This window comes from Dendrobates tinctorius, unplaced genomic scaffold (assembly GCF_039654945.1).
Source record: "Dendrobates tinctorius isolate UK_male_01 unplaced genomic scaffold, ASM3965494v1 ptg000223l, whole genome shotgun sequence".
NCBI classification, from domain to species: Eukaryota; Metazoa; Chordata; class Amphibia; order Anura; family Dendrobatidae; genus Dendrobates; species Dendrobates tinctorius.
In genome coordinates this window covers 8,943,363-8,965,376 of record NW_027361890.1, presented here as the reverse complement: position 1 = coordinate 8,965,376, position 22,014 = coordinate 8,943,363, and the positions used below count along the sequence as shown (strand labels likewise).

Sequence of the window (22,014 nt, the reverse complement as noted above, 5' to 3'; positions counted from 1 at the left end):
TTTGTTTGTAATAATGTTTTAATGTAGCCACTGGGCGCTGCCATCTTGATTTGCAGATCTGTGGAGGACTCATAGTCTGCAAATATGGCCGTCCCTGAACATAGGAGACTGCGGTCGGCTGTGGGCGCCATTCACTGCTGTAGGTGTGGCTGGGCGCCATTTTACTGTAGCCCAGTGCTATCTGCTGAGCTCCACTTTCTGCACCATGCTTCCTGCTCTAGCTCCACTGTCCTCCTGCTCTGTCTCTGCCTCCTCACTCACACACAGCCCCAGTGATCTCCGGTAATCTGACACCTTTGCTTTTATGAGAGCTTTTATGGCTGTCTGAGGACAGTGACATATACAGCCCATAGTCTAGTGTATAATTGGGGGGGGCTGGAAGTTTCACCAGTGTGGGCATATCTGTAATACTGTCTCCTGTGATACTGCCTGCTGAGCCATGTGTGATACTGCCTGCTGAGCCGTGTATCTAATCCTCTCCTGTGTGATACTGCCTGCTGAACCGTGTATCTAATCCTCTCCTGTATGATACTGTCTGCTGAGCCGTGTATCTAATCCTCCTGTGTGATACTGACTGCTGAACCGTGTATCTAATCCTCTCCTGTGATACTGACTGCTGAGCCGTGTATCTAATCCTCTCCTGTGTGATACTGACTGCTGAACCATGTATCTAATCCTCTCCTGTGTGATACTGACTGCTGAGCCGTGTATCTAATCCTCTCCTCTGTGATACTGTCTGCTGAGCCGTGTATCTAATCCTCTCCTGTGTGATACTTACTGCTGAACCGTGTATCTAATCCTCCTGTGTGATACTGTCTGCTGAACCGTGTATCTAATCCTCTCCTGTGTGATACTGACTGCTGGACCGTGTATCTAATCCTCTCCTGTGTGATACTGACTGCTGAACCGTGTATCTAATCCTCTTCTGTGTGATACTGTCTGCTGAGCCGTGTATCTAATTCTCTGCCGTGTGATACTGCTCTCCTGAAATACTCTGTGCTGCTGTCACCCTGCTGGTTTTATGTGTGATCTACATGGTGGTATTGTGTATGATGTATATGGCGGCATTGTGTGTGAAGTATATGGCGGTATTATTTGTGATCTGCTAAAAGGGGACCCATTCTGGGGTGGTTCTGGCTGAGCACCTGCACACGGGTCGGGGTAATAGGTGCAGTCAGGGGAGGGCTGGGGAGGCAGCTGAAGAGAGGGGTCTCATTTTTATCATTACTGTATGGCTCCATTCCCCCCAGCCTGCTTCCCAGCGTCACCCCGGACTGCGCCTGTCGCCTCGCTTTCACACATCGCCAGGACAGAATCTGAGGAGGGGAATGGGGTCTTTGCATGCAAAGTCTGGATCAGAACAGGCCATCAATCAGCAGAAATGTTTCCTGGATTTCTGTGCTGCTGTCTCCCTGCTCCTCCCCCATATATCTACCTTTGTGCCCCCCATAGACCAGCGCACTGCTCTCATGAAATACTCTGTGCTGCTGTCACCCTGCTCCTCCCCCATACATCTCCCTCTGTGCCCCCCATAGACCAGCGCACTGCTCTCCTGAAATACTCTGTGCTGCTGTCACCCTGCTCCTCCACCATATATCTCCCTGTGCCCCCCATAGACCAGCACACTGCTCTCCTGAAATACTCTGTGCTGCTGTCACCCTGCTCCCAGAATCCTTGCTGCCTTCCATCCTCGGTGACCGAAGACCCCATTCCTCTCCTCAGATCCTGTCCTGGCGATGTGTGAAAGCGAGGCGACAGAGGCCTGATATATCGAGGAAGGAGCAGGGTGACAGCAGCGCAGAGTATTTCAGGAGAGCAGTGTGCTGGTCTGTGGGGGGCATCCTGTTCGGTGCCAGGGATTGTACATAGAGCGCTGTTTTATACACATGGATGGACCGTCTGCTTGTCTACTCCACAGAAATCCAGGACACATTTCTGCTGATTGGTGACCTGTTCTGATCCAGACTTTACATGCAAAGACAGTCAGTAACTTTGCAGGCCCCATCAAAATGGCTGCTCACTGTGTTCCTAGATGTCATCCTCTCTTTTCCCTTAGCAAACACCCAGAAGGGGAGGAGTGACACCACACCCATGTCAGCAGATTCCGCCCATACAGTGTCCATTTTAGGGCATGATCATATATCGAAATCAAACATCATGGACACTGTATGCCCATAATTACTGCAGGACAGTAATGTGAGCTAGTTGTACACTAGGTTTTTGTGCCAAATTTCAGTATCTGCTCCCCCTAGTGTTAACAAGTGGAAATGCCAAACTTTTTAAAATTATTTTTCATATTTTACAAAATTAAAAACAAATGATATTTTTTAAGAAAATGTAAACATTAATTCTTTACATTTTTTCAATTGCTGAAAATTTTTTTTTGGGATGGCACCTTCCCTTTAAGATGATTGTGAACACCACAGCAGGGTTTTTATACTTTCCTTCATTAAATAATATTTGGTTCAGGTGATCACTTAATCAGAAGCACATTAAGTAGAATGAGGTGTACTCTGGTTGGAATTCAACTGGCACTGGAATGGCTGTCAGACATGTAGAGAAGCTGATTTTTATAAAACTGTGCAGTGGTCTCTTAATTTTTGCCAGAGGTGTATATATTGTAGTGTAGCTAATGGTCACATAGTCTATGGGAGGTATGTGTCACAGAGATGGCTTGTCTCTGATGTAACCCGGAGTATTTTCTCTCCTGCATGAAAGCACTAAGATGTTTGTTTGTTGCTCCTGGGACTAGGTTGCAGGTAGCTATGAGATGGGCAGGTCTGGCTACCCACATACCTCACTTCTGAGTGTGGTTACAGCCTATTTAATGAAGGCTGTTGTTTGTCATATGGTCTGTGTGTTGGGAGGGAGATGGCCTCCTGTGGGTGTGGCTCCAGACTGAGCCTAAGTAGTGAACACTACCCCAGCCTGTGTGCCCCCAGGCCTGGCGGAGCAAATCCCTGCTCTGGACATTTGTATTTTCCTTGCCTGATCTAAAGGCTGCTTGTTTTCGGATTTTGCTTCTGGGGGTTTATGAAGGAATAAACCAACATGAACTTTCAAAGGAAGGAGCCTCCTGTTTTCCCCTTGTCACACCCAAGTAAGTAAAAAATCTACAATACTTAGCCATATCCACCAATCCTTACCATAGCCATATGACACCAATGTACTTGTCAATTGCCATTGTGGTTGTCAGAACACCCAAAATAGTTCAAGCAATTTCTGTAAATATAATTTTAACACATGGATGAAATGCAATTCTTATTTTGATTACTTGATAAAACAGTTATCTACACATGGTGTCTGTGCATAATAAAGGATTACTTTTACATCCATATTGAAAATGAAAAATTAAAATTGTGTGGGTTACCACAGCAACAGTTAAGTCTTACAGCATGCATAAATTATCTACTGCAATTAATTCATCTCCAGAGCATATGCATATAAATGTGACTTAGCAGATGATAGCACAACACTCAGGAACACAAACAACTTTATTTCCTATGAAGAGACACAATCAATGACAGTGGAATAAAAAAGCTGCCTGAAGTATGAGCTGGGGATCTTAGTTACAAGACCTATGGGAACATGTAGTATAAGCCGAGTAGTGTTTTATACATGAAGTATAGATTTTAGCATGTGTAATGTGATCACTAGTATTCATTAAACAGCTAAGAAGGAATCAAGACATCAGCAGTTTGGCTAAGTAAATAACATCCAGGTCATTGTCCTCACCTAGCATTATGCTGCCATTACTAGTGGTAATCATGGTGGGTTGTGTGTATGGTTTGCCATCTTCTAGTAAGCAGGCAATACTGCAAACTGACGGATTTGGTCTCAGAAAGTTCACAGGGCAGATTACACATTTGCTGAATAGAAAAAGTGTACATACTGTAGTGCAGTGGGGTTAGTGCAGTGTGACAAACAGGCAGTGACCACAGGAAAGTTCACAGCAAAACGTGTTTAATGTCCAAACACACAGTGCACAGCACGCGGTATCCTCCGGATCGCAGCCGGGAACCATATCCTCTGGTTGCAGCCAATAAACAAGGACAGTTCGTGACCGGATGCCATGGGCAACTGCACCGCCATGTACGCAGAGAGTGCCAGGCCTTTTGGCTCCACTTGACCCTGTGTTGTCTCACACAGGTTGAGCTCTGCAAATCCTTCTGCTCTGCCTGCTCGCAAGACCAAAATTGACACACCCCACCCCTTTACTGCAGGGTTTTTACAATAGAACCTGTGGCTGTAGACCACATGGAAAACCTGAGGCCGGGAAAGGAAATGGACAACCCCACTATCATCCTGTAGTCCATTTCAAAAATACAAGCACATGGCAAGTATTCTTAAATCTGCCTTGGACAAATAGCTTGCCCAAGATCAACACTTCTCTTCTGCCTTGCAATCACAGCTATGCATGTGACTGCAATGCACTCCCCCAGCCTCCATGATTCTTTACACATCCTGGGGGACACATAGCGACCCTTGCATATGACACCGATCACTGCCTCACATGCCCCCCTCTGTTTAAACTTGTGGGGTTGAACATTTGTCACCATACAGGGGGGGGGCCCGTGACAAGGGATCTGCATTTCTCTGTGACTTCCCCACCCAATGTTCCACTGAGAAACTAAAGTTTTGTAGGGACAGAAACCATCTGGTGACTCAAGCATGCCTCTCTTTTGTGCTTCTCATCCAGACGAGGGGTGAATGGTCCATTACTAAACGAAACTGACGCCCAAGCAAATAGCGTAGGGACTCCAAGGCCCACTTACCAGCCAAGCACTCCTCCACTACATTGTAATTTTTCTCCGCCGGTGTTTCTTGCTCAAATAGGTGACTGGATGCTCCTCCCCTTTCACCTCGTCACAGCACCGCTCCTAGGCCTACCTCTGAGGCATCTGTTTGCACGATAAGGCTGCTTTCACACGTCGCGGCTTTTTCGAGTTTTCACAGCGGTTTTTACCGCGCAATTTTGCCGCGAAAACACGAAAAGTCTTAGTTACTCACCGGTTAACGGTATTTTTCGGAGTCCATGACAGCACCACCTGAGAGAGGGGATCCGCCCTTTAGGAACAGGAAACCTACAGATACAAAAGGGTGGCACCTCTCCCACGCATCAGTTGGATTACAGAGCACAAGAGGACTTCCAAGGTTAATGCATGATTTATGTACAGTATTCTTTACAATTATAAACTTTTATCACCAGTGAGCATATACAAGAAATAGACGTGCACACCCCAATTAAACTAAAGGGAGGGAATATACGGGTGCTGTCATGGACTCCGAAAAATACCGTTAACCGGTGAGTAACTAAGACTTTATTCGGTCGTCCATGACAGCACCACCTGAGAGATTTACAGAGAGTAATATCAGCTTTAGGGAGGGACTACAGCCTGCAGCACTCATACCAAAAGAGAGGTCTGTGGAAGCACCCAGGTCTAGCCTATAATGACTAAAAAAGGTGCTCGGAGAGGACCAAGTAGCCGCCTTACATATCTGGTCAATGGAGACTTCTGATCTTTCGGCCCATGAGGTCGCCATGGCCCTGGTGGAATGCGCCCTCAGCTTCCCGGGTGGCGACCTGCCCTTTGAGGTGTATGCTATTGAAATCGCCTCTCTAATCCATCTGGCTAGTGTATTTTTTGATGCTCTACAACCTTTTCTGGGGCCTTGATGAGAGATAAATAGGGCATTATCTTTCTTCCAGGGATCGGTGACTGTCAGATATTCTATGAGGCCTCTCCTGACATCCAGGGTGTGTAGTTTCTTTTCCTTCTCGTTAGTTGGATTAGGGAGGAAGGATGGAAGAACTATTTCCTGTGTCCTATGGAAACTAGAAACTACCTTCGGCAAGTACGCTGGATCAGGTCTAAGTATTACCCTATCCTCTTTGAACTGTAAATAAGGACACCTAGATAAAGCCTGGATATCGCTTATTCTGCGGGCTGATGTTAGAGCTACCAGGAAGGCTACCTTGAGGGACAGGTTTTTTAGGGAAGCCGACGAGATAGGTTCGAATGGGGTCTCTGTCATAGCAGTGAGGACTAGGTTCAAGTCCCACGGCATGAACCTATCCTTCATTATTGGCCTGGATCTACCTGCTGCCTTAATGAACCTGCTTACCCAATAATTACCAGCGATGTTACAGCTAAACAGGGCCCCCAAGGCTGACACTTGTACTTTAAGGGTACTGGTAGAGAGCCCCATGTCCAGACCTTTTTGTAGAAACTCTAATATCTGCATTATAGGCGCTGAATCCCCAGCGACTACTCCTGAGTTTTGAAGGAATTTTTTCCAAATTCTGACATAAATTTTTGTGGTAATGATTTTTCTACTCTTAAGTAGGGTGTTAATTAGGTCTGCGGAGAAGCCCTTCTCTTCTAATAATGTCCGTTCAAACTCCACGCCGTCAGATGAAGGCCAGCCACCTGAGGATGGAAGACTGGGCCCTGGGACAGGAGATCTGGGATGTCCGGCAGAACCCAAGGATCGGACACCGACATGGTCCTGAGGCATGAGAACCATGCTCTCCTGGGCCAAAATGGAGCGATGACTATAACCCTCGCTCTGTCTTTCCTGATTTTCCTCATCACCAGGGGTAGAAGAGATAGGGGAGGGAAGGCGTAGGCTAGTTTGAAGTCCCACTTTATCAGGAAGGCATCTACCGCCAGAGGATTCTCTCTGGGATTTAGGGAGCAGAATTGTTTCAATTGCCTGTTGTCTCTGGTGGCGAAGAGGTCTACCTCTGGATATCCCCACTTTTGAACAATCAGATTGAATATGGAGGTGTTTAGGGACCATTCCCCTTGCTTTAGCTGATTGCGGCTTAAAAAGTCTGCCGTGATGTTGTCTCTTCCTTTTATATGCAACGCTGTTAAAGATAGAAAGTATTGTTCTGCTAGATGGAACAACCGCTCTGCTACAATCATCAGGGGTCTGGAACGGGTCCCGCCTTGGTGATAAAATAAATAAAAAATCTTTATTTTTATATAGCGCTAACATTTTCCGCAGCGCTTCACATTTTGCACACATTATCATCACTGTCCCCGATGGGGCTCACAATCTAAAATCCTATTAGTATGTCTTTAGAATGTGGGAGGAAACCGGAGTGCCCGGAGGAAACCCACGCAAACACGGGGAGAACATACAAACTCCTTGCAGATGTTGTCCTTGGTGGGATTCGAACCCAGGACCCCAGCGCAAGGCTGCAGCGCTAACCACTGAGCCACCGTGCCGCCCATGGTGATTGATATATGCCACGGTGACCTGATTGTCGGAGAACACTCGCACGTGATGGCCCTGTAGATACACAAGGAGCTTTTTAGCCGCCTGTTCTACTGCTGTCAATTCTTTTAGGTTAGATGACATTCCTAACTGATCATGTTGCCATTGGTCCTGGACTAATATTTCACCCATATGAGCTCCCCAACCGTAAGGACTAGCATCCGTGGTGACTATGTGGGTTACGTTATACTCCCAGGGCACCCCTTTAGACAAGTTATCCTTGTCTAACTACCACTCTAGGGACTCCCTTGTGTTACGGGACAAGGTTAGCTGACCCTCCAAGTAACCCCCAAAGACTTTTTGATGTAATAAGACCTCGCTCTGTAGTTTCCTTGCATGAAACTGGGCCCACTGGACTGCCGGGATACAGGCCGAAAGAGAGCCTAGAAGGGACATGGCTTTCCTGAGGGACATGGTGGGGTTATTGGAGACGTTCAGGATCTGATAATGGAGGCGAACAAGCTTCTCCGGAGGCAGACGGCATTCCTGTTTTTCAGAATCCAGGGTTAGGCCCAAGAATTGTTGGACTTTCATTGGTTGCAACCGAGACTTTTTGACATTCAGCAACCATCCTAACCGTTCTAGGGCAGACATTGCCTTTTGTAGCTGTTGTAAACAATGATTCGCCGTTTTACCTACAATAAGAAAATCATCCAGGTAGGGGATCACCAGAATGTTCGATTCACGTAGATGGGCCATGACCTCCGCTATTACTTTAGTAAACACTCGGGGAGCAACTGCCACTCCAAAGGGGAGGGCTGCATATTGGAAATGTCGAATTGACCCATCCAACTGAACCGCCACTCTGAGAAACCGCTGATGGCCTGCATGGATGGGTATATGGTAGTATGCGTCTTTTAGATCTAACACCACCATAAAGCAGTTTTGGAACAGCAATTTTATTGCAGATTTAATTGTTTCCATTTTAAAAGGACGTATGACCAAAAACTTGTTGAGGGCCTTAAGGTTTATTATTGTCCTAAAGGAGCTGTCTGGTTTGCGGACCAGGAACAGAGGGGAGTAGAATCCCTTCCCCCATTCTCCCTCTGGAACCTCTATCAGGACTTTCTTGGTGCACAGGTCATGAACCTCGGCCTCCAGGGCAGCTTGTTCTGAAGCAGACGACCTGAGTGGGGTGATTTTAAATTGATCAAGGGGAACCCTAGAAAACTCTAGTCGTAGTCCCACAGCTATTATCCCCAATATCCAGCTGCTATTAGAGATCAGAGACCAAGATGGGTAGAAGGCAGCTAGTCTCCCTCCTACCGGGGCAACTAGTCATTGGGGCGGCTTTTTCGTATCCCGAGCTGGACCTTCCTGGCGCCCCCCTCCAAACATGAATCCTGTACCTTTCCTTTTTTTCTCATCCCATCTGCCCTGATCTCTGGACGGCCTTCTCCGGAAAAAACATTTCCTGGTAAAGGGACGTCTGTAAGAGGGGTTCGGGAGACTGGGAAATTTCTTTTTTTTCTTTTTGTCATCTCCAGCTTTCTCTAACAATTCGTCCAAGACGGGGCCGAATAAGTACTCCCCCTCGCAGGGAATGGAACAGAGACGGGACCGGGCTTGAATATCTCCTGGCCAGCATTTTAACCAGAGCGCTCTTCGCGCTGCATTAGATAGACCCGCGGCTTTAGCCGCCATTCTTGCAGTCTGCAGAAGCATCGGCTAAAAACGCCACGGCATTCTGAATGATCGGCAAACTTTTCCGAATAGATGATCTTGAAGCTCCGTCTTTTAGCTCGGAATCCAGCTGATCTAGCCAGATCATCATGGATCTGGCTGTACAGGTGGCAGCTACCGCTGGTCTTAACGCGCCTGCTGACATCTCCCATGTCCCTTTAAGAAAAGAATCCGCTTTTTTATCTAGCGGATCTTTCAAGGAGGCCATATCGTCAAATGGTATGGCGGATTTTTTAGATGCTTTGGCTACTGCTGCGTCTAGTTTCGAGGCTTTGGAGGGGGCACTTGGAGCTGAACCAAGGACCTCTTGATCTGCAGTTAAATGCTCTACCACTGAGCTATACCCCCTGGCCATCTGGTAGGGGGGAACTACAGAGGGCACATTCCCTGTGCTTGTTTTCCCGTAGCCTTCTTCCCCTGAAAAAAAACATAAGGGAACACTGCATCAGGGTACATTCACGGAGATCTCTTACCCATGCAGATGAAGCAGGTACCGGATCACGGAGGGAGGCAGGGGGGTCCTTTCTGGAGGAACTTTCGCGGCTCTGGTCGCTAGTTCGTCTGTTTCTTCTGCTGGCCACTCGCATGCGGTTTTGTCGTGGCCTGTTTTTGCGGGCGCTCCTGCGCCTCGTCCTGCTGGTCTAAGGGGGCTTCCGTTGCCATCTGCCTTATATGGCCTCCTGGTGTCCGGGTCAGCAGGTATCCTGCCATAGCACCACCCACCCGGCCTTTCGCGCTCCCTCCCCCATGCTCCGGCTCCCCTCGCCTTACCCGGGTCGCCGCGCGACCCCCGGACGGGCATGCACCCGCGGCGCTCGCCGGAGGCCGGCCGGCACCCGACTTCCGGTATTGGCGCTATCGCTCCGCCCCTTCCGCCGCGTCACTTCCACCGCTCTTCAGAGCCCTGCGGGAGCGCGCGTGAAGGAGCCGCGCAGCGCCTCCTGCCCGGAATGCCCCCCAGCCCTCCTGCGCACGCCGCCATGAGCCCGCCAGGGGCCAGCACTGACCGGGAGGACCGGGCCTGGGGAAGCGCAGCAGGATCGGGGCATACATACCAGGTGCTGGCGTTTTGGAGATGGCATCCTCCGGACCCCTGCTCCGTCCACTGCCGTGGTGACCTACCCGGCCCCACCGTGGCGCTTCCAGGGACCCCGCACTGACCGAGGTAGGAGACCCCCTCGCTACCTGGGTCGGTCAGCCGGCCTGGGTACTCAACGACGACTCCATGACGGACGTATCTGTAGAGAGTCCTGTCCTCTAGGAACAGGAAACCAACTGATGCGTGGGAGAGGTGCCACCCTTTTGTATCTGTAGGTTTCCTGTTCCTAAAGGGCGGATCCCCTCTCTCAGGTGGTGCTGTCATGGACGACCGAATAAAAACAGCATCCCATGCAATCCTATGGGATTCCGCAATACTGTGCTAATGCTGCGGATTTTCCCGCGGCAGAATACGCAGCATGCTCATTATTTTGCGGAATCGCGGCAATTCCGCCCACATACGATTGCATTGTTCTGCTTACTTTCCGCATGTGGCTGTGTTGTAATGCATCACAGGGAATCGGACCTGCCAGAGCATCGTGGAGGCCTGGGGACGCTTGCGCAGGACGTCGGAAGGTGAAGATAACCCGATTTTTTTATTTTTTTTTAACATTAGGTCTTTTTACTACTGATGCTGCATAGGCAGCCTCAATAGTAAAAAGTTGGTTACACTCGTCAAACACTATGTTTGACGAGTGTGACCAACCTGTCCATCAGTTATCCAAGCGATGCTACAGATCGCTTGGAAAACGCTAGCATTCTGCAAGCTAATTACGCTTGCAAATCGCTATTTTTTCCGCAGGAAAATTGCAGGAATTTAAAATGCGATTTTCCCATGGAATGGAATTCCAGAATTCTCGTGGTAACTTCCGCAGGAATTTCGCTACGTGTGAACCCAGCCTTAAGGTTTCCTTGAAGTTGGGGCTGATGAGGACTCGCTGTCCACACAACACTGACTTCAGGGACTGAAATGCTTCCTCCACTTGAGGCTTCCACCGGACCATCACGTCTTCTAACCTTTTAACAGGTCCGTTAGGGGTGCTGATTTCCCAGCAAAATTGGGTTTAAACTGGTGGTAGTGCCCAATGATGCCAAGGAATGCCCTAACCTGTTTGGTACTTAATAGCTTGGGCCAGTTTTGAACAGCCTCAATCTTTTACTTGGGCCTCGATAATCCCGCAGCCGATCACGTAGCCTAAGTACTGGGCTTCCATGAGTCCTATCGCGCATTTCTTTGGGTTTGCTGTTAACCCTACAATTCTGAGAGACTCCAGCACTGCTTGTACCTGGGATATGTGGGTATCCCAGTTGGTAATAAAGATGACAATGTCATCCAAATAGGCCGAGTAATTCCGATGAGGCTCTAACACAATGTCCATCAGCCTTTGGAATGTGGCCGGAGCCCTATGTAACCCAAAAGGCAAGACAACATACTGAGAGACCCTCTGTTGTGATAAAAGCAGTCTTTTTGGCGACGCCGTTAACGGGACCTGCCAGTAACCTTTGGTGAGAGCAAGCGTGGTGAAGTACTGGGCCTCCCCCAGTCTTTCAATTAGCTTGTCCACCCAGGGCCTTGGATAGAGGTCAAACTTAAGATACCTCATTCAATTTCCTGAAGTCATTACAAAAATGTAAAGACTCATCTGGTTTGGGATCAGCACAATGGGGCTAGCCCACTCACCCCAGGACTCCTCAATGACTCCCAACTGAAGCATTTGCTTCACTTCGGCCACGATGGCTTGCCTTCGGGCTTCTGGCGCTTGGTATGGTTTCATCTGTACCCTTACCCAGGGCTCGGTGACAATGTCATGTTGTATCAGAGTTCTGTCCACGGCAGCTAAGAATACGTCTGTATTCTGCTGCACCAGAGCTCGAGCCACCCGCCGCTGCTGTTTGATGAGAGCATCATTTATTTTAACCTGACCCCCTGCTTTGTCCTTGGTCGGTGCCAGCGGGATCCCCCGTTGGTACGACCGGAGTCGCCTCCATGACCAAACATTCCTGGTCCTTCCAGGCTTTTAGACCGTTGATGTGGTATAGTTCGGGTTGCTACACTCCATAATTTACCTCTCCTACCTTCCCCCCGTATCTCATATGACCTTTGTCACTTGGCCATGAGCTTACTCTTTGGGGTGGGCACTAGTACCAACACCCGGTTCCCTTTCTTAAAGGTCCTGACCACAGCTCTCTTACTGTATGTGCAGCTCTGTGTGGCCTGGGCATCCAGTAGATGCTTTTACCATGGGCCGTACTGCCGCAATCTGGTCCTGCATGCTCGCCACATGCTCAATTACGCTCCGATGCGGAGTTGGTTCCTGTTCCCACATCTCCTTAGCTACATCAAGTAGTCCCCTCAGATGCCTGCTGTACAACAGCTCAAACGGGAAAAACCTATGAACGCTTGTGGTACCTCACAGACAGTGAACATCAGATGGGACATGTTATTGTCCTAATCCCTCTCATCCTTGGCTACCACCTTTTTAAGCAGGGCTTTGAGGGTCTTATTAAACATCTACACCAACCCGTGGGTTTGTGGGTGGTACACCGACATACGTAGTTTTTAATCTGGAGCAACTTACATAGCTCCCTGGTCACCTTGGACATAAAGAGTCCCCCAATCTATAAAGATCTCCTTTGGTATCACAAGGCAACAAAACACGGCAAACAGCTTGCGGGCTATTAGCTTGGCCGGTGTGTGGTGGAGAGGTATCGCCTCTGGGTACCGGGTGGTGTAGTCCACTATGACCACTGTGGGCAGCATGGAGTCCTGGGTTCGAATCCCACTAAGGACATCTGCAAGGAGTTTGTATGTTCTCCCCGTGTTTGCGTGGGTTTCTTCCGGGTACTCTGGTTTCCTCCCACATTCCAAAGACATACTGATAGGGAATTTAGATTGTGAGCCCCATAGCATATGGGTGTGAGCCATGTCGTGCACCACCCACCGGTAGGATTGGGGCATCACCAGCTGTTCCATCACCTCATTCCAGACTTTATCTACCAGGTACAACTCTTGGTGGCTAACCATACGAGGAAAAACAGTCTCAGCACCTGGTTGCTGAGCTATTCCATTAATTTCAACCACCCTTTCTCGTGTACAGGCCAGGGTGGTATCCTGGAGCTGAGCTGTCCCGAACTTACCAGGGAACACCCTCCAGCTCAGGGATCAGTGGGGGTCTCCTCGACCTCTCCTGACAATACCTCTAGAGGAAGCCTATCGCAGTTACACTCTGTCCCTATGTTGGTAACCCCTGCAGCATGTATCTCTACCTCTGGATCTTTGGATTCTGCACCCGGAATAACATTTACCTTGGGAGGGGTCTTCATGACTCCGTTTGATTTCTCCACAGTGTGGAAAAAGTAACCTGCGCGGTCGGGTGCTCTCTGAGTTTTCCATGGATACATAACCCCTCTTTACGTCCATTGGGGTTGAACCATGCAACAAAGGACCCATGAATCAGTCACTAAGCTCCCCGAGTCCAAGAGAGCCTCCATTTGGTATCCGTTGACGAGTACCTGGCACAGTTGAGGTTCGTTGCCGGCAGTACGACTGGCTGGGCATACATAGATACCTGGTGAGTATACACAGTCCATGGGCTTAGTTGCTAGAGGGCAGTTGGCAGCCATATGTCCAGGCCCGACACCGCCAACGCGACATGTGGGAACCTTGGGGCTCCATCCAGATTGGCCCCAGAGGTTCGTGGACTTTTCCCAGGCTCCTGAGCTGGCGGGGTCTTACGTGACAGCCGAAGTGGAGCGGTGTCCCGTATAAAGTCCTAAGTGGCTGTATACCGCTCAATCAGTCCTACCACCTAGTCCAGAGTGCCCAGGTCCCTTTGTCCCACTTAAAGCTGAATGGCTGCTGGAAGACCCCTCACGAGCCTGTCAACCACTACCCTCTCTACCATCTGGAAAGGATTTATGGTCTAAGGCTGAAGCAATTTTTTTTTTAACTAGCTGTAGCAAGTCATATGCCTGAGACCTGGTGGGATGAGACTCCACAAAAGACCACTAGAATACCCGTTGAGCAAGCACATGTGTTAACCCCCAGTCGGGTTATGATCTCGCCTTTCAGCTTCTCATAGTCGAGGGAATCGTCCCGACTGAGGTCCAGGTAGGCGCTATGGGCATCTCCTGTCTGGAAGGGGGCCAAAACTTCAGCCCACTGGGTCACCGACAAGCTCTCCCACTCTGCTGTGCATTTAAACACTGTGAGGAAGGCCTCCATGTTGTACTCAGGACCAATCTTCCTCAGCGCTGACCAAACTTTATACCAAGCCTCTGAACAGATTGAGGTTGCTGGTGGGGCCGCCTCTCGCATAGCCATGATCTGCTGCATGAACAGGTAATTTGTCTTCTGCTGATTACACTGGGGAACACAATTTTTTACGAGTTAGGTCAGACAACTGTTCTTAATTAATTTTTGGATGCTGAATCCAGAAATGATGTTTTTCTCTATCACGTCAAGTTTTTGAACTTTAGGATTTTTGTCTTCTCAAAAATATGTAAACTACTGTACCTAAAGTTTTTTTTTTTTATTTTTAAACAGTACAAATATGAACAAAAAATGAAATATATAAGAAATAGGCATGACAAATGTTTTTTAACACTATCATGTTTTTTACAAAGGATATATATATATGCAAGTATTTAAGGTAAAAATGTACATTTATAGCTTTTTCTGGAGTGTTTAACTTGAGGACAATCACGTTTGATGCTCCAGCAATAGTCAGCCATCATATGTACATCCCATCTACCCTGGTAACGGTCTTCCATAACCTTCAAATCTTGGTGAAATCGTTCACCTTGCTCATCGCTAACAGGACCAAGATTTTCCGGAAAGTTGGCAAGATGGCAATGCAGAAAATGTAATTTAATACTCATGTTGCAACCAAGCGCTTTGTAGCTCTCCAATAGTTTCTGAACAATTTCTTTGTAATTACTTGCACGTGTATTTCCAAGAAAGTTCTTGACAACGTCTTTGAATGATAACCAAGCATTCTTCTCAAGATCTGACATAGTCCCGGTGAAATGTTCATCTTTGATGAGCTGTCGAATTTGTGGACCATCAAACACACCAGCCTTGATTTTTTTCAATGGACAGTCCAGGAAGTGCCAACATGATGTACTTAAAACAGTCGCCGTCAGTTGGCAATGCTTTTACAAATTGTTTCATGAGACCTAGTTTTATGTGCAGAGGTGGGAATAATATATTCTTCCTGTCAACAAGTGGCTGATGTAGACTGTTAGGATCTCCAGGTTTAAGACCAGATCTTGGAGGCCAATTCGACTCAACCCAATGCTTTTCTCGAGCTCTGCTATCCCACATACAGAGAAAGCAGGGATACTTTGTGTACCCACGTTGCTGACCAAGAAGGAAGCAAACCATTTTAAGGTCAACACAGATGATCCAATTGAGTCATATTTCAATAACTCAATAACTCTCTTTACATCTCCATGTTCTTCACGGAGACAGAATGCCCAATAGGGACTGCACCAAATAAATTGCCATTGTGTAGAAGGACACACTTAAGACTCCGCTTTGAGCTATCAATAAAGTCGCCATTCATTTGGATTGTACATTGAAAGCCCTAATTCTTGTAGTAAACCAGGAATATTATGGCAAAACACAAAACCGCTGTCACACCGAAAGTACTGCAAAAATGTACTTTCTCTAGTATGAAAGTATGATACCTTCGCTCCTTGTTCAAGTAACTGTTTCTCATTCAGCCTTGATGCTAGTAATTCTGAAGCTTTTTTTTGATAAGCCCAATTCACGTGCTAAATCATTTAACTCGTGCTGATCAAATCCCTTACGAACTGAATCCTTGTGACTTTCAAATTCTGCATCATTGCTGTCACTGTGTTCGTCAACATCACTCAGAACTTCTAGAGATGGTAGCTGTTCGAAAACTGGCACTGGAATTTCAGCTGAATGAGGCATTGGTCTGATAGCTGACGGTAGATTTGGATATTCTATTTTACTTTTATTTTTCCTGTTAAATCCTGATGTTTTCACTAAACAGAAGTAACAGTCTGTGGAATGACTTACTTGCTCTCTCCACACCATGGGGATACCAAATGCCAACTTTTCACGTGTTCCTTTGGTCCACATCGGTAAACTCTCGACACACTACTTGCACACTATGTGAGGGGCCCATGGCTTATCTTGATCACCGAGTTTTACTTTAAAATATGCAAAATATGCTTGTTTGACAAATGCACTGATGTTTGCCCTTTGAACTGGAATGGTGAAAACACCACAAATATAGCAGAAGGAGTCAGGGATGTTTAGGCATTTACGACGAGAGGAAAAAGGAGCAGACATGATCTGAAACAAAGGAAATATGTACATAAGTAAATAAAACACAGAAGGAAAGTTACAAGCTTTGAAAACTAACAAAGAAAAAAATCATAAAAGATATAAATTACAACTAAGCGCCCAATGTAAAGAGAAAAGCTATCACAAATCCTATTTATTCCTACTATGATACATTTTTTGTGTAAAGATATTGATAATTATGACGTATTGGGAGCTGTACACACCTCTCACCACACTGACTCAGTTGTGACTACTCTTACAAGTTGCCACGTAGCTCTATATGAGTCGAATTGTACTCAGATAACAAGTCTTATTACAGAAATCAGTGCAATTGTGCTTCTATGGCAGGTAAGTTGAGGAAAAACTTGACGTGACAGAAAAAAACTGACTACATTTTTGGAATCAGCATGCCAATTTTAGTATAAATCAGCTCAAAAACCTAACTCAACAGAAAATTTTTTTCAAATTGTCCCCCAGTGTTATATATCGTCTGATACCGTTGCTGACACTGCAGCTATTGCTGAGCGAGGATAAACTGCTACAAAAGCTCCTCCACCTCTCCGCATTGCCAGCTTAATTACGAACATGCAGCACACTTTGGGGTATACCTCAGTTCACACTGCCTGCATTCTCCAACCATATGTAGTGCAGATGGGTTGTGCAGTGTGACAAACAGGCAAGTTCACAAAACGTATTTCATGTCCAAACACAGTGCACAGCACGCAGTATCCTCTGGATCGCAGCCGGGAACCATATCATCTGGATTGCACTTAATAAACAAGAACAGTCCGTGACCTGATGCCGTGGGCGTCTGCACCACCGTGTACGCTGAGGGTGCCAGGCCTTTTAGCTCCGCTTGGCCCTGTGTTGTCTCACACAGGTTGAGCTCTGCAAAGCCTTCTGCTCTGCCTGCAAGACCAAAACTGACATCCCACCCTTTGACTGCAGGGTTTTTACAACAGAACCTGTGGCCGGGGAAGGAAATGAACCACCCAACTACCATAATGTAGTCCATTTCAAAAATACAAGCCCAAGGGCAGGTTTTCTTAAATTTGCCTTGGGCAAACCGCTTGCCCAAGATCAGCACTTCTATTCTGCCTTGCAATCGCAGCTATGCCTGTGACTGTAATGCACTCCCCCAGCCTCCATATGCTTCTTTACATATCCTGGGGGACACATAGCGACCCTTGCATATAACACTGGTCACTGCCTCACAGTACCTTTAACTAAAGGTGACACAAAATTTACCTAAGGCAACTAGACATCCCTATTAAAGTTCCTAAAGTAAAGCAAAACTTAATTAAATTGCAAAGGAAACCTTTAAAATTACAAAACGTGTGTGTGTGTGTGTGTGTGTGTGTGTGTGTGTGTGTGTGTGTACTACAAAAGGGATTTAGTGACAAAAGTGCGAGGTCATATGAGACCAATTTTTATTATTTCTTGCACTACCCTTATTGGCTCTAAGCAGCAGAGGGAATTTCAATATTACCATTCAAGGTGAACTTCACCCAAAAGCATCCCTTCACTCCGAGCTATAATGTCACTATCCTATACTACGAGCACTTCAATAGATCACTATCAATTATTTTGTTTTAATAAAGCTTAGGGTCCACTGTTTTAATATGTCCTGAAATATAGCATATTACTATTTTAGTGAACTCTATATTAAATTGCATTAAACCTCACTGGCGTTAGTGATATACAGATTGTGAGATTGCACTGCGTAATAGATTATTTTATTATAATCAGATCACTGCTGGAGAGTCACATTCACATTCTCCACTAATCTAAACATGTAGGCATATAGGATCAAATCTGCAATGGTCACAATGTTGCATACTGATCCAACCAGTAGTGCCATGTTATTTTCACACAGCTCAATTCACAGCCAGGAGACTATATACAGGCCTTGTTGCCAGGTCATATCAGATACATGTAATTTAAAATCTATAGAGCATATGTGATTCCATATGTCTGATGCAGTCATTTTTAACCTCTTCCTGACCTTTGACGCCACATAGGAGTCATGAAAAGCTGTGCCAATACGACCCATGATGCCCATGTGGCGTCATGAATTGATTGCTCCCCTGCGGGTCGGGTGACTGGGGTCACTGAATGGTCACCCGACCCGCAGGTACAGGGGCCTTTGTACTTCACCACAGGGGGGGTGGCTTAGCCCCCAGGTGGCTACGATCGCTCTGATTGGCTGTTAAAAGTGAAACAGTCAATCAGAGCGATTGTAATATTTCACCAATGAAATATTACAATCCAGCCATGGCCGATGCTGAAATAGCATTGGCCATGGCTGGAGACACCGATCAGACCCCCCCACGACTGACGGCGCCAATTGGCTGCCGCTGTCATGATCTGCTCCCCCCGCCTTCCAATCACCCCCCCCTCACCCTGCATGGTGCCTCCAAAGTCCCTCTGGCAGTCCCGGATCATGGGCTCCGCCATCTTGGAAAATGGCGGGCGCATGCGCAGGGCGCTCACCGGAATCTGCAGATTCATTCATTTATTTTGATCACTATGATAAACTCTCACAGTGATCAAAATAGAAAAAAAATAGATCACCGCCCCCTCTTATCACCCCATAGGTAGGGACAAATAATAAAATAAAGAAAATATTTTTATTTTTCCATTAGGGTTAGAATTAGGGTTGGGGTTAGGCTTGTGGTTAGGATTAGAGTTGGGATTAAGGGTGTGTTGGGGTTAGGGTTATGGTTAGGGGTGTGAACATGACGCCCGCAAACCATTCCATCAAGTCGGCATTTCAAAATGTCACTACTTCCCTTCCGAGTCCCAACGTGTGCTCAAACAGTGGTCCCCCCACATATGGGGTACCAGCGTACTCAGGCGAAATTAGACCCCTAAAGTTGTCCAGTTTTTCCTGTTACCATTGTGAAAATAAAAAATAGCGGGCTATTATTTTTATTTTCACGGCTCTTCTGTTAAGCATCTGGTGGTTCAAAGTGCTCACTATGCATCTAGATAAGTTCCTTATGGGGTCTAGTTTCCAAAATGGGGTCACTTGTGGGGGAGCTTCAAAGTTTAGGCACACAGGGGCTCTCCAAACACGACATGGCAACCGCTAAATATTCCAGCATATTTTCCTTTCAAAAAGTCAAATGGCGCTCCATCCCTTCTGAGCCCTGCCGTGCGCCCAAACAGTGGTTTTTGACCACATGAGTATCGGTGTATTCAGGAGAAATTGCCCAACAAATTTTAGGATCCATTTTATCCTCTTACCCATATGAAAATGAAAAAATTGATGCTAAAAGAAAATTTTTGTTGGAAAAATTAAAAAGTCCATTTTTTCCATCCACGTCGCTTTAGTTCCTGTGAAGCACCTGAAGGGTTAATCTTCTTGAATGTAGTTTTGAGTAGCTTGAGGGGTGCAGTTTTTAGAATGGTGTCACTTTTGGGTATTTTCTGCCATATAGACCCCTCAAAGTGACTTCAAATGTCAGGTGGTCCCTAAAAAAATGGCTTTGTAAATTTTGTTGTATAAATGAGAAATCGCTGGTCAACTTTTAACCCTTATAACTTCCTAACAAAGAAAAAAAATTTTGTTTCCAAAATTCTGCTGATGTAAAGTAGACATGTGGGAAATGTTTTTTATTAACTATTTTGTGTCACATAACTCTGGTTTCCAAAATTTCCGCATATTTCCGTTTTTTTCACAAATAAACGCAAAAATTATCGACCTAAATTTACCACTAACATGAAGCCCAGTATGTCACGAAAAAACAGTCTCAGAATCGCTACGATGCATTGACGCGTTCCTGAGTTATTACCTCATAAAGGGACACTGGTCAGAATTGCAAAAAATGGCCTGGTCATTAAGGTCAAAATAGGCTGGGTCATGAAGGGGTTAAATCACCAACTGGTAGTCATCTACTCTTATAAGGATCATATGTTCTGATCCATTAGGTCTGATATCACTAACCTACTATATTCCAGTTCAAGACTATTGATTGTGTTTTAATTCACACATTGTTATGCTGGTTTAAAATTATGCAGCCATTAGTCTCACCAACATGTTTCGCCTTCTGGCATCATCAGGGGTTGGGTTTGCATCAAAGAGACATGTGGAATCACATATGCTCTATAGATTTTAAATTACATAGTAGTTGCGGATCTGATTTGGCAACAATGTAGCTGCCTGTATATAGTCTCCTGGCTGTGAATTGACCTGTGCGATTTAATATAGATCCGAGTTCGCTAAAATAATAATCTGCTATATTTCAGGACATATTAAAATAGTGGACCCTAGGCTCTAATAAAACAAAGTAATTGATAGTGATCTATTGACGTGTTCTATATTAGTATAGCATAGTGACATTATAGCTCAGAGTAAAGGGATGCTTTTGGGTGTTTTACTGGCATTTAGCCGGATAATACATAGGGAACATGTGGATAACATCTGATGGGCACTAGTCCACTTAGTGTGGTGATCATTGGACAGCCATGCGCAGCGGTACATTTTAGCTTATACTTGACACTGCCTAACCATTTGTCTGTGTTTGGAGTACATTAGGGTACAGTATATACCTCTTTAAATTGATCTGAATATCCTAATCTATGATAATAGCCTTTGACTGTGGCTAGTCCTGTGTGTTATTGCACAGTTCCCCCATTTGTCTATTTTCTAATAAAGATGATATTTAATCTAACGATATGGATCTTTAGTCGCAATATTTTGTGGTTTCCACATCTTTGTCTTATGTATTACAGCGATTGATCCTTGACTGTCCAACACTAGTAGCACCTGTGTGTTAATTTATGACATACAGGATGCTCTTGTATACCATTGCTATTGTGTTTTGTGGTACACACAAACATTTGTTTTGTAATGTTAAACATGTATTTCCCTTGCAAAATAATTGTTTTATTTTAGGATCTTTAATAGGGATCTCTAGTTGTCTTAGGCAAATTGTGTGTTAAATTAAACCCTATACTGAATCCAGACAGTACTGTATTTGGTTTTTAATTAAAGGTGTACTCCACTTTACAAAAACAATTCTACATGCCCTTTCAGGTCATTCTGAGTCATTTTTTTTTTTTTTTTTTTTTTACAAGACAGCTGCATCTTTAGAACTCTGCATGTCCGTACTGTGTACAGAGACAGAAAATTGATTTTCATATCCACCATGTAATGCTTCAGTTTGCCTGTAGTGGTGCTGATGGCAGGCTCTCTTGAATATAACAACTGTTATCCTATAACACTCCTGTGTTTTTTTTCTGGTGTGCCATTTTAGCAAAATACATTGATTGAAGTAGACAAACATCTTTCAGTAGTCCTCAAAAGAAGAGTCTTCAGTCTAGGTTACTGCAGACTTACTGTTGCGACTTGTATGCCTATCGAACAGTGTCACAATTCCCCTGTATGCCTCATGGGGTTATGGCGAGATGCGCATTTGTGGTCACATACAGACTAGTCTCATTTGACTTCTAAGTGCTGCTCTATTGAAAGAAGCCGGGTAAGGCCACAAGCACACATCCAGTATTTGGACAGTATTTTACCCCAGTATTTGTAAGCCAAAACCAGAAGTCTGTGAAAAAAAACGTAGAAGTGTTGAAAAGGTTTCTATTAGGCTTTCCCTCTGATTCTTCCACTACTGGTTTTGGCTTACAAATACTGGGGTAAAAAAACCCTCAAATACTCAATGTGTGCACATGGCCTT

General features: G+C 45.9%; 1 non-coding gene across 1 annotated transcript; it reads right to left on the bottom strand.

Moving 5' to 3' along the window:
• Positions 1-9,246: 9,246 nt before the first annotated feature.
• On the bottom strand, positions 9,247-9,318 carry TRNAC-GCA (transfer RNA cysteine (anticodon GCA)). The gene has a single exon. It is a non-coding gene; the product is annotated as a tRNA-Cys (tRNA).
• Between the last annotated feature and the right edge of the window lie 12,696 nt (positions 9,319-22,014).